At 39.4% G+C, this 13,703-nt stretch overlaps 1 long non-coding RNA gene across 1 annotated transcript in view; it reads right to left on the bottom strand.

Annotated features, from left to right (window-relative positions):
• Positions 1–12,729, bottom strand: part of LOC118969038 (uncharacterized) — a 44,691-nt gene extending 31,962 nt beyond the window's left edge. The window contains exon 1 of the long non-coding RNA XR_005056923.2: positions 12,661–12,729. This is a non-coding gene — a long non-coding RNA (uncharacterized lncRNA). The remainder of the gene's footprint in view (positions 1–12,660) is intronic.
• Between the last annotated feature and the right edge of the window lie 974 nt (positions 12,730–13,703).

Below are 13,703 nucleotides of genomic sequence, written 5' to 3'. Positions count from 1 at the left end.
AGACCTACACCCTGAAAACTACAAGTAACTCTTAAGAGAAATTGAAGGGGACACTAACAAATGGAAACTCATCCCAAGCTTGTGGCTAGGAAGAATTAATATAATCAAAATGGCCATCCTGCCCAAGCAATATACAGATTTGATGCAATCCCTATCAAATTACAAGCAACATTCTTCAAAGAACTGGAAAAAATAGTTCAAAATTCATATGGAAACATCAAAGACCCTGAATAGCCAAAGCAATCCTGAAAAAGAAGAATAAAGTAGGGAGGATCTCACTCCCTAACTTCAAGCTCTACTACAAAGCCATAGTAATCAAGACAATTTGGTACTGGCACAAGAACAGAGCCACAGACCAGTGGAACAGATTAGAGACTCCAGACATTAACCCAAACATATATGCTCAATTAATATTTGATAAAGGAGCCATGGACATACAATGGGGAAATGACAGTCTCTTCAACAGATGGTGCTGGCAAAACTGGACAGCTACATGTAGGAGAATGAAACTGGACTATTGTCTAACCCCATACACAAAAGTAAATTCAAAATGGATCAAAGACCTAAATGTGAGTCATGAAACCATAAAACTCTTAGAAAAAGACATAGGCAAAAATCTCTTGAATATAAACATGAGCAACTTCTTCATGAACGTAACTCCATGGGCAAGGAAACAAAAGCAAAAATGAACAACTGGGACTATATCAAACTAAAAAGCTTCTATACAGCAAAGGACACCATCAATAGAACAAAAAGGCATCCTACAGTATGGGAGAATATATTTGTAAATGACAGATCTGATAAAGGCTTGACGTCCAATATATATAAAGAGCTCACCCACCTCAACAAACAAAAAACAAATAATCCAATTAAAAAATGGGCAGAGGAACTGAACAGACAGTTCTCCAAAAAGAAATACAGATAGCCAACAGACACATGAAAAGATGCTCCACATCGCTAATTATCAGAGAAATGCAAATTAAAACCACAATGAGGTATCACCTCACACCAGTAAGGATGGCTACCATCCAAAAGACAAACAACAACAAATGTTGGCGAGGGTGTGGAGAAAGGGGAACCCTCCTACACTGCTGGTGGGAATGTAAATTAGTTCAACCATTGTGGAAAGCAGTATGGAGGTTCATCAAAATGCTCAAAACAGACCTACCATTTGACCCAGGAATTCCACTCCTAGGAATTTACCCTGAGAACGCAGCAATCAAGTTTGAGAAAGACAGATGCACCCCTCTGTTTATTGCAGTACTATTTACAATAGCCAAGAATTGGAAGCAACCTAAATGTCCATCGGTAGATGAATGGATAAAGAAGATGTGGTACATATACACAATGGATTACTACTCAGCCATAAGAAGAGGGCAAATCCTACCATTTGCAGCAAAATGGATGGAGCTGGAGGGTATTATGCTCAGTGAAATAAGCCAAGCAGAGAAAGAGAAATACCAAATGAATTCACTCATCTGTGGAGTATAAAAACAAAGGAAAAACTGAAGGAACAAAACAGCAGCGGAATTACAGAACCCAAAAATGGACTAACAGGTACCAAAGGGAAAGGGACTGGGGAGTATGGGTGGGTAGGAGGGATGGAGGGGGAGAAGAAAGGGGGTATCATGATTAGCATGCATATTGTGGGGGGTGGGAGAACGGGGAGGGCTGAGCAACACAGAGAAGACAAGTAGTGATTCTACAACATTTTGCTATGCTGATGGACAGTGACTGTAAAGGGTTTTGTGGGGGGGACCTGGTATAGGGGAGAGCCTAGTAAACATAATATTCTTCATGTAATTGTAGACTAATGAAAAAAAAAAAAAGAAAGAAAAGGGGGATTACTCCCTGACAGGATAAAACCAACTACAAATCACCAATTAATGCATGCACCAATTAATTTTGATCACTTAAAGGGTGTCAGATGATCAGCTATGGAAGTACATTTTTCTGATAATATTCCTTTCTCTTAAAAAAAAAAAGTAGTTCCTGTGTGGTGATCTCCAATAAGTTCTTCACAATGGTGTAAAGGGCATATCAAAGGGTGGGCAAAGGGTTTTTTTGTGTTTATACAGAGGATCAAAGCCTAATTTGGCTACCCAGAAAACGAATTAAGATACGATATAAAGAAGAACTTCCAACATCAACATTCTCTGGAAGAATCATTCCAGAAGATGATCATCAAAAAACTTCAACAAAGATCCTGGCACTGTTGCAGTTGTAGCTGCATTCATCCCACCAGTTCCTGGACTTGCCATTGGAATGAAGAAGGAGATATCTAAGCTGGCCTGTGCATATAGTAAAACAATAAATTTGACTGGATCTATACTGTTGGAACTCAACCAAGAATTAGGAGAAGTGCAAGTTGCAGCGCTCCAAAATCTATCGACTATAGACTATCTACTGTTAAAAGAACATATGGGATGTGAACAGTTCCCAGGAATGTGTTGTTTTAATTTGTTTGATTTTTTTCAAACTATTCAAATTCAGTTAGACAATATCCATCATATCATTGATAAGTTTTCACAAATGCCTAGGGTGCCTAACTGGTTTTCTTGGTTTCACTGGATATGGCTGGTAATTGTAGGTCTGTTTTGGTTATGTAGCTGTATTCCTATTATGTTAATGTGTGCACGCAATTTAATTAGTAGTTTAAAACCTATACATGCTTATGTTACACTACAAGAAGATATGTCAAAGAAATAATCAATCTTCCCATGTTTTCTTCCATCTGCTACTTCTATAGCTTTTCTTCTTCCTTCCTAATTACAACCCTTAAGTAGAATTCGTCCCTCATATCAAAATTACTGAGTATCGTAATTCTTCCAAGTGCTAAAGATACCTCAAGACAAATTCTGGGCATAGAAGCCACAGGGCATGAATCTGCAAAGAAGTAAAAAGCTAACCTTTTCAAACAATATTGCTTCTCTCTCACTTACCAACTTTACATTTCCCTGTATGGCCCCGGAAGATGACTGGTTAGCCAGAGACGGGTAAGATTCCTCAAGGGACGAACAACCTAAGACAGGCACAGTTGCAGGGGGGCCATCAGGTGAGAAATTGGGGATCAACAGAGGTGAGGCTTAGAACCTCAACCCCCCTGTTTTGAGAGAAATCTTCTGCATCCGTGTATGTTTTGTTGCCCTTGTCTAGCTTGGATTAATACTTAGTCTATAGGCACACACCTGATCATCTACATTTGCCCTCTTATAGGACTAAACTATGTTTTCTACCTTTATCTTGCATCTACCTACCACTTCAGCATTTTATTTAAAAAAAAAATAATAATAATAATAATAAGGGAGAAAGGTGGGATATAAATCAAGTATAAAAAATCAAACGAATAATCATATTTGACCTGATTGTTTATAGTTCATGATGTGTGATCACAATCGAAAGTTTCTGTGATGATTGCCCTTGTACTGTTCACCATGTAAGAACTTATTCACTGTGTAAGAACTTGTTCACCATGTAAGAACTTGTTCGTTATGCTTCAGAAGATTGGAGACTGTTGAGAATTAGGCTTGGGGTTGATTAATGATTGTGCATTGAGTCCCCTATACAGAATTTTATTGTTGTTAACAACCATATGATCAATAAATATGAGAGATGCCCTCTAAAAAAAATTAATTTTTAAATATTACTACAAGGCTTAAAACAGTAACAGTGAAAAAAGCATCAGTTTCTTCCCAGATTCCTGCTGCCAGGAGTAGCCACTATCGACAAATTTAATAGTTTATGTGTACATCTTCATCCTGAGCACCCCCATCCTGATGGAAAAGGTAGATACAGTAAAAGTAGAGTTTTCCAGATTGTTTCCAGTCTGGCTTACTTCTTTTCAGATAAAAACATTTGGTAAAGTGATCTTTTTAAGGCTATTTTAACAATCATATCCAGCAAGCTTTAAGATGGATTTAAATTGAGGTGATTTTCATCAGTCCAAATTTTGATTTGCTCTCCCGGATTTTGTGACTATAACTCAGCTATAGATCATAGTATAAAGTCTTGATTCTGCCTTTAGACATGTGTTGACCAGCTTGTCAGAATTTCAGTTGGCATCATTTATGAGGGTGGGTGGAACTGCTACAATTTAGATGTAACTGAATTTTTAGAAAAACCTTTCTTTCAAATGACTTCAACCCCCTCATTCATTTTCACCTTAGAAAAAATACCAGGATCATGGTGGTCTATAAGAGTTATATTTTGGCAAGCATCATTTATAATGCATTATCTTTTTTTGCCAATGTAATTTTTAAAAGCTGTTTCTATCATTTTTTAAACTGATGTGTATTTTCCTTAACTGCCTTATGAGCTTTGTGCCTTATTTCAACATCTTCAGGGTATTTTTTTATTGCTTTAAGTGTAATGAACCATATATCAGATTTTGTAAAAGATGTTCTAGACTTCAAATTTAGTTAAGTCTGTTACCTGTTCATAAAGAGCAGGGAGTTAAATGTTCTGTTGTGATCTTCACAGTATGGAATAGTATTTCCTATGTACCTGGCTTCCAGAATCTTTCTGAGCCAGTTTGGATTCCAGGACAAACAATACTTTTGCTCTCAGCACTGTCACCACCAGGCTATCCTGCGTGGCGGATTTGGGCAAAGAATCAAGGTCAGTAAGGTCCCTAAGTGTAGTGGGTTGAATAGTGTCCCCCACCCCCACCACCAATTTACATCTGCCTGAAGCATCAGAATGTGACCTTATTTGGAAATAGGGTCTTTGTAGACGTAATTAGTTGAGACCAGGTCATACTGGAAGAGGGGGCACTTACTCCAATGACTGAAATCCTTGTAAGAGTGAAGGCAGAGGCAGTAGACACAGGGAAGAGGCAGGGATTGGAGCAATGCAGCTGCAAAGCAAGGATTCCCAGAAACTGCCAGAAACTAGGAAGAGGCAAGGGGGTGCTTCTCCAGAGTCTTCAGAGGGAACTGGGCCTGTTCATACCTTGATTTTGTACTTAGCGCCTGCAGAACTTTGAGAGAATAAATTTCTGTTGTTTGAAGTCACTCAGATAGCAACCCTAAGACCGAATACACTGAGAAGTTTCTGAATCATGTTAGTGAAGAGGAGTGGTCACAGTAAGACTGTCCAAATGCTCAGGAATCCTGGGCATGGGACTTTAAATAGCTCTTCTGTGGGCAGGAGGAAAGAAGGATCGCCAGGGAACCAGCACACAGCGACCAGAGATGGGATCATCTTGTTGTGAACCTTGGATTACAAGATTAGAGCTACAAATGAAAGCATGGATTTAAGGAATATGCTGGAAGGGAAGGACTTCAGTAACCTGTTAATCTTTTCAACTAACACCAGCACATATAAACATAGGACTACTGAGCCCAGCCTGTTAATTTTACAAATAGCTGAACCACAGTAAATGGAAAGATTTTCACTATGAATTAGAGGAAGGTGGTCATTGCTTTGAGAAATCTGAGCTCAGGATTAGAGCCTAGACTCCACTCTGCTTCGAGAGGCACATGTCACACCGGGAAGCACATGGGCTTTGACGTCACTGAGACAAGTTCACATCCTTCTGGCTGCTGGGCTGTAACATTTTAACAAAATACTATGAGCCATGCTGTCCTCATTTACAATGGTACTAATAAAATAACCTACCTTATAAAGTGGCTGTAAGGATCAACTGAGATAACATGTGCAAAGCAGCTGGCATACAGCAGGTGCTCATTAAGTGTTAGTTCAGTCCCTTCTATCCTTGGCATCCAGGAAATTAAATAGTAACTACTCTCTTCCTTTCTTTCACACTTGTATCCCTAATAAAGCGGGAGGATATGATTTCCATAGAAATGAGGAGGCTGTGTTGAGTCACTTATGTTTATGTGATAATGAAATTGATACATTATTTCCCTATATGATGGTCAAAGATTAATTATTTTTTAATTGTCATGCTTAGTAATTTATTTACAAGAGGACCTCCAGAAGGCATTGATTTAAGCCAAAAGCAGACCTCAAAGTCCAATGTGGTGAGAAGTTAAACTCTGACTTCTTTGAACTCCTCCAGAGTTCAAGTGCTGGCCTAGGAAGCCAGAAATTATAAATAGCTGCTTTTAGACGTGGCTTGGACTGGCCCAAGACTGAGATGGAGCAAAGATGTTCTATAGTAAGACATAAAAAGTAACAGTTGAAACTTTACTCTTCCCTATTTCTGCAAAATCATAAATTCTTTCCCAACTAATATCTCTTCAAATAGACTTTTCTGGGCCTAAACTCTGAAGGTTTCTAGAAAAATAGTTTTCTAGTCTGGATTCAAACCAAGACCTAATGCTTAGAGGCAGTGTCTCCCAACATCAACCCTTAAAGAGTCTCCTCATTTCTCTCTCATAAAAACATTGTTCCTGATTTATAAGTATTATTATTATTTTAGTGTTTTGTTTTTTCCCAGAGAAAGGAGTTACATTCTGATTCTATAATAATTAAATCTTAAAGGAGCAATGGAGCACATTTGCTTTGCTGAATTAGATGAGGTAAATGGATATCAGGTCTGGAATTCATCTTCCTGTAAAGCGAAAGGAAAAGGCCAAAAAAGGCAGGAAGGAGGGCAGAGAGGAGAGAAGAGGGGCGGGGAGGGGAAGGACTAAAACTGCAATATGGGAGAGAGAGAATGTGCAAGGAGCATTCCATTTGCCATTCGGCAAACACAGCCCCCTTTCCTGTGTCTTCCCTGGTCTAAGCTCTTTACCTCATTTCTCCTTATCTACCACTGAGTGAAATGCTTACCCAATGATCTCCCAGAGCTTAAACTAGGCCCTGCAATTAGTTCAAGCTTTGCTTGCTAGAGTCTGGGGCAATCGCTGATTAACATGTAAGACACATACTAAGCATTAGTCACTGACCTCATAACTACCCCCTGAGGTGATACTATTTTTATTTTGACTGAGAAAAATGAGGTTTAGAAATATTTAAAAACTTGCTTAAGGCCCTATAGCTAGTAGAACCAGCTCTAAACCCAGGTCAGTGATTCAATACCCCTTGCATTTAATTACCAAGCCCCGGGGAGGGGCTGCCCTGCAGCGGTCCTGCTGAGGAGGAGCCGGGAGGCCAGGAATTCCTATTCTCTGAGCTACAGCGGGACCATTTGGCCACAGAGGTAAAGCCAATGTTTTTAAGCCATCTTTATTAGGAAGAGAACCGATGGTTTTAGCTCCATCTCACTGTTTCTTCTGTCTCAGTTCTCAACTTTCTCCTCTCAATTTCTTCAGCTTCAAAGTGGGAATATTAATACCCACTTCACAGGGCTGTTCTAAAAGTTAAATGAGATTGTGTGCCTAATAAGCTTTTAATAATTGTTATTTTTCCCCCTTTTCTTCTTCTTAGTCACAATTCAAGTTTTATGAATTGTTTTTATTAAATATAAATTTTTCTCCTCCATTTTTTAATCTCATTGAAAAAATTTAACTTAATTTTTATAAATCTCATAAGTTTTCTCAATAAAACTAAACCTGCATGAGTAAGAATGAGTAAGAAGTCTCATTGAGTCGGCATTTTCTGCCTATTTGGTTTTCGTATCACCAATCTTTAAACATATTTGTCCCATTGGAAGCACCCAATGTAATTGTTTTCAGCAGCCTATAACTTTTTAATTGTGTGATCGGATCCTAATAAGTTTGCTCTTGAAAGAAGCCACAAAAAAATAGAAATTTAAACACATAAAATAAGTTAAAACTTTTAGACTTAGAAGTTATTATTTTGGCTTCAATTCAGTGTACCATGTTACTTAAAGAAGGTGAGAAAGGAATAAAATATTTTTAGATTTGGAGCAATCCAACATCTTCTGAACTCCATTATTTAATTCTTTCACATTTGTTCTGATAGGAGAGCTAAAATCTCAGCCTTCAGAGGCCAGACAATGTTGTTCGCCTGGTGGGTCCAAGATTAAATGTCTCCTCATGTGGAAAGAGAGCAAAAGCAAACAAGCAAACAGCTGACAGATGAGGGCACAACATTTGTCAGTGAAGCGCAGCATGATTCTCTTTCCCTTTGTAAGGAAAAGTAACAGACTGATGTACGTGCCACTGGGGTCAATGAGCAGGCAGCCCCAGCGAGCAGATCCTGGAAGGTCTCATTGGCTCTGTGCTTAAGCCAAGCTGGAAGATACTGCTTACAGGGCCCCCTGAATGCAGAGTTTACAAAGGCTGTGCGTCCGGGGTGGACAAAAGTGTTGAATGGAGAGCTTCAAGGAGGCGAGGACTCATTAAAACAGATCGAGGGAGGCTCTGCTGGATTTCCGGCACAAAACTGGAACTCGGTAATGATGACAATAATGGGAAACAACGGTAGTTCCTGCTGAACGTCATGCGGGGCGTTCTGGCCCCTTACGTGGATATAGATCACCGTGGGCCTCCGGCATTGAAAAGGGTAGTCAAACAGCCCCCTACCTGTGCAAGATGTCACACAGTCAGCTTCCAGGACCAGGTCTAGAGCAGGAAGTACGTGGGTGGGGCCACCTAATATCTCCGAAAGCCCCCCAGAAGGCTTCCAAACACTCAAGAACCACCCAAACTAATACCATTTTAGTCCCTTCAACAGCCACCCCGGGTAGTTCCTCTGGACAGCTGGGGTTACTCTGGCGAAACAAAGCACCTCCTCTGCAGCATGGACTCGCTCAGTTTTGAATTCTCTGCCTTTTCTTAACCTTCAGACTTATACCTGCCTTAGTCCCAGAAATAAAAGAAAACAACTTTGTTTCCTGAATTCTCGAGAATTGTGTACCCTGAGCCAATGATAGAAAAGAGTCTTCTCATTTGGAAGGGAACAAAACAGCTGGTTTCTTCTAAACTTTCAGCCCATCCTCAGCCCTTTCTGAAGTCCCTCTTTGTTTCCAAAAATCTACCCTATTCTTTAGGCCAAGTCACAAAAGTGTGGCCCTTTCCTCTCTCCATTGGTTGAAAGGTCAGGAAAAATAGAACTGAGTAGAAACAGGGAGTGAGCGTGAAATCCCGTTCCACCCTCTGTACTCAAATTTTAGTCTTAAAGGTCAAAAACCCCTTCCTCCCTCTCCTTCCCATGATGGTGTAGGATTATATCCACCATAACTTTTCGACTGACATCAAGGTTGGGATTTGAAACAAAGTAAAGATGCCATTTTCATGTTTTTGAAGAGAGTAACAAGCTGTGTGTATCTCCAATATGTACTGTCTGTAGTATGATTTAGTTTATTCTTTGGTGATGAACATCCAACATCTATTTTTCTTTGTTAATTAATGGAAAATAATGAGTCTGTGTGAAGGTTACCCACCATCTATTTAATGTTTCCTCTGAGATTTTTAATTGATCTGTCCTGCTGGAGCAGTAATATTGTTGGATGTCACCTGCCTGGAATATGGCTAGCCCTCCAGAATCAAACAGAAAGGACAAGTCATAAACAGATGTAGAGATGGTGACATATTTCTTAAGTTAAATTTATCCAACATTTCATAGCATACACAAAAGATATGCTTTCCACTGAGACAAGAGCTAGGACAGTCTAGCAGCAACTTTGGCATCTGTGTTTCTTGGGTTTAGCAAGAAAAGGACTTGACCTTTAATACTTCACAGTGGGATGAAAGAGAAAGGTACACTCCTGAGGAACCATAACTGATTTCATTCATGGTCAAAGAGATATTGTGCTTCTCAGCAAAGAAGGGTATGGTTGAGCCTCATATTAGAGGAAAAATTTAGGTCTGTGACAAATTTAATGATGATGTGTACTCATCATATTTTTATACAAAAACCAAGGCAATCGATTCAAAATAATCAAGTCCTGTATGTCCTTGGTCATTTGTTAACATTCTCAAAACTCCCACTGGAGTTGTGGTAACAGCTAGAGTTTAATGACCTTCCATTTGAATGAAATTTACATTCATCATTATGATATTATTTGGCCATTTCTTTCACCTCTCCCCACCCCCTGAGCCCTTCACTGAGAAAACTCCATTAGCTACTGAGGGTCTAGTTGCAAAGATTCTGGTATTATGATGTAAAAGTTTTGTTCCACAGTCCTGGCCTAGACATTCAAATATTCCTAGACAGCTATACACAGTGAGCAATAATATGAAAATTTCTCTGATTTGCTTTGCAAAAGTAACCTGAGCCATCCAGAGAAACTGACTTGTGTGGTTGTTGAAGTGACTAAAATGGTATTAGTTTGGCTTGTTCTTGAGTGGAAGCCTCCTGAGAGGCTTCCAGAGATATTAGGTAACGCCATCCACGTACTTCCCGCCCTAGTCCTGGTCCTGGATGACATCTGGCAAAGGTCAGGAGCTATTAGACTATAACCTGCATTTTCATTTGTATAACTCCAGTCACCTTACTAACCTGCCCTCAAAACTCTGACAGGTTGCAACCTCCTTCCTGAGCTTAACTGTTGTGCTGGTTGTAGTAGCTTGTCTTCGTTTTCATTCCTCATTCCTCACTATCAGAGCTCAGTGATGGAATGGTAGAGAAATTGGGGATTACCAGCTATGAAAATATTGACTCATGAGTCTTAAAGGAATTGAAATGGGGCTATTATATTGCTTCTTTCTATTCTCCTCCGTGAAGTGTCTCAGTCCAACATAAGTGACATATTATAGGCCAGTGTTTCTCAAACTTGAGCATGCTGCATGTATCAAAATCACCTGGAGAACTTATTGAAACACAGATTGCTGGGTCCCATCCCCAGACATTTGGACTCAGTAGGTCTGGGTGGGAACCCAAGGATTTGCTTTTCTAATGGTTTCCAGGTAAAACCTCTGGTCTGAGGAACATACTTTGAGAATGCCAGTTTTGTGCCTATAAGATAGAGCTAAGAGTACTGAAATTCTCACATCCCAGGGATACCTTCAGTTTAGGGCAAACTGAGGCAGCTGGTCACCCTAGGTGAGACCAAAAATATTTCTACATTAAATAAAAATGTTGTAGCTCTTAAAATTTCCAAAAACCATTTTTAAAAATGCTGTGTTATGACTTTATATTTAGATGATCAAAGGGCTTTTAAAAATCACTAGGCTTAAAATACTCCACATAACTAGTATCCATAGTTCTAAAAATATGAATGGTCTTATAGTATCCCGGAATAACCACAATGAGCTCTTGCTGAGGCCCTAAAGCTCTGTGTGCCACTGTGTTAGCACTTGGACATATTATATCTAATTTCCTACAACAGTACAGCATACAGGAATTTTAGCCAGTACACATGGGGAACTAAGTTTGCAGAGGTTACAGGTGACACAGCTGGTGACTCAGTAGCTAAGATTTGAGCCCAGATCCCTCTGGCTCCAAAGCTTGTCATCTTTCCCTTATAATGATCAGAATAAGTGTTTGTTATTCCTGAGGTTTAACATTTACTGTCACTTAATAGGTATAGATGTTTAAGGCCAGTCTTATGGGGTCTGATTATTTGTGCACTAAATCTGAAATTGTAGTGCATGCCACCATGTAAACACTCATATCTCCTTTGGGAACAGAGGGTCTGCAGACAGGCTTTCCTTAATTAAGAAAAAGTGGCAGAAGCAGGAAAACAGCTAATTATACTTCCCAAAATTAAAAAAAATTATGACATCAAGTGAAATTTCATTATTATACTAAATTATTTCTACACTAAATTATTTCTATACTAAATTATTCTACTACAATGCAGAATAAAATTTGAAGGAATACACTTAAATATAATTTCATCTCTTTATCACACTTCAATGATTATCAGTCATTACTTATTACAAGAAAACCAACCTTCTTTCTTTTTCCTTCCTGGGGCACCTTTGATTCATCCATGCACCTGCTAATCACAGCCAAGTCCCAGATCCTTATCCTGTTTATGGAACCTTCAGTAGCTGGAGAGAAATACCCTCTATTTTTTTTTCCCTCCTCTTCCTCCTCCTAGAAAGCTATTGGAAGTTTCATCTTTTTCAACTATTCAGTTTCAGGAATCACTCTGCCTTCTCTGATAGAGAGCTATTTTGCCATCTCTTGGGACACTTCAACTTTTTTTTATTCTTATTCTGTGATCTGTCTTTCAAAGCCAGACCATGGGGGAGAACAAGGAAGCCTGGTCAAAACACATGTCTCTTTCCCCTTAGGTCTCTCACCTTGATAGTTTCTTTCCAATCAGGTAAATTGTCTTGTCAGCTCATTAAACTTAGTCCACGAATTCTACCCCCCAACACTGAACAGCTCCTTACAGTAAGCATAGAATCAATTCTTTGCGTAGTCTGTCAATTTTATGATTCAGAAAAGACACTCTTCCTATTTTTCTTACTTCAAATATACTTGGATTCATCAGAAATGTTTTGGAGGACTCGCTTTAATTTTTTTCCTTGCATAGGGTTTCCCCAGTTCTTAACATTCTCTTAGGTTTCTGTGACTATTATGCTCCATGCATGATAGGAAGCACTCCACAGTTGCCTTTTTTCCTCCTAATTTTCATTAAATAGAATTACTTAAATTGTTTAGTTTTTTTCTAACCATGATAAAATAAAAGTTATGAAAGCAAAAACTTTCCAAGATCCCTAGCACCTTGCTCCTACTCCAGTCGGTGCTGGGAGCACCTACAGCCCCCATGCCTGCTAGGATTGCTTGTCTGAGGTGGGCCCAAAGATACCTGCTTATAGGAGAAAATCCAGGAAGATAAAAAAATACCCCTGACCCTGGAGCAGAGTCTATGGTGTGTTACTGATCACTCACATTATCCCCTCAAGCCTCTGGTCTTCTTTCGGAGCCTGGATCTTCACCTACCTTGATTTTGTGACTTTGTCTTAAATATGGTCTGTGTCTCTGGGTCTGGCCTGGTCAATCTTTATCGAAAGTTGAGGATACAAGCCAGCTATTGCATAACTCCTATTTTACCACAAATTCTGGGTAAAATAAAATGAAAGTAAGCACATCATCAATCCTCAAAGTGAGGTACACGCTGGTGAAACTTTCAAATAATGAGAATGTGGCTGGGAAGGAGAGTGGGTTGCAGGTCAGCAGTAAGACCAATTGAGTTCAGCAAACACAGAGCAAATTCCATTGTTCCAGGCTTGGCAAACAGCAACCACATTCTCCTTTCTTTAGGCCGACAGTCAAATATCTTAAACCAGAAATTGGCAGAGACAACACTTGTTTTATCCTTTTTCTACAATCAGATAAGAAGTATTATTAACAGGGAACAGATTAAGCATCAATGTCCAACACCATAAAATGATTTTCATTTAATATGTGTCTCAGAAACAAAGAAAAATGTCCTAACAACATTTAGTATTTCAAATTAATTGTGGAAACAATAAGAAACCAAAACAAAGAAGGTTTTGAGTGTGCGTGTGTGTGTGCATGTGTGTGTGTGTGTGTGTGTGCATGTGTGTGTGTGTGTTTAATGCAAATGTTTTTTGCTATTTGCTCGTAAGATGAAATTGCCCTTTCTTGGCAAAGACAGGGGATGATATTTTAAACTCTGGACTGAATCAGGTAAAAGCTGCTGGTGGTTTCTTCCTCTTTAGGGTGTAGACCAGCAGAGCCCCTGCCGGGCCGTGGGCCCCCTTCAGGTCATTTCCTGAGCATGGAGCAAGCACTGTGGGAGGAACTGGGGCTACTTTGACATCTTTGTTTCAGAGCACCGAGGGCACAGTCTTCCATTTGAGTTTCCGGTTTGCAACTTCCAAGGAATATGATCTTTCAGCCAGTAATCTACCTTGACATTGTCCAAAAGGGTTAGTTTAGTAAACTAAACCAAAAGTTAGTTTACAGGG

This window comes from Manis javanica, chromosome 9 (genome assembly GCF_040802235.1).
Source record: "Manis javanica isolate MJ-LG chromosome 9, MJ_LKY, whole genome shotgun sequence".
Classification (NCBI taxonomy): Eukaryota; Metazoa; Chordata; class Mammalia; order Pholidota; family Manidae; genus Manis; species Manis javanica.
The sequence above is the reverse complement of the archived record's forward strand: the minus strand, read 5'-3'. Positions and strand labels throughout refer to the sequence as shown.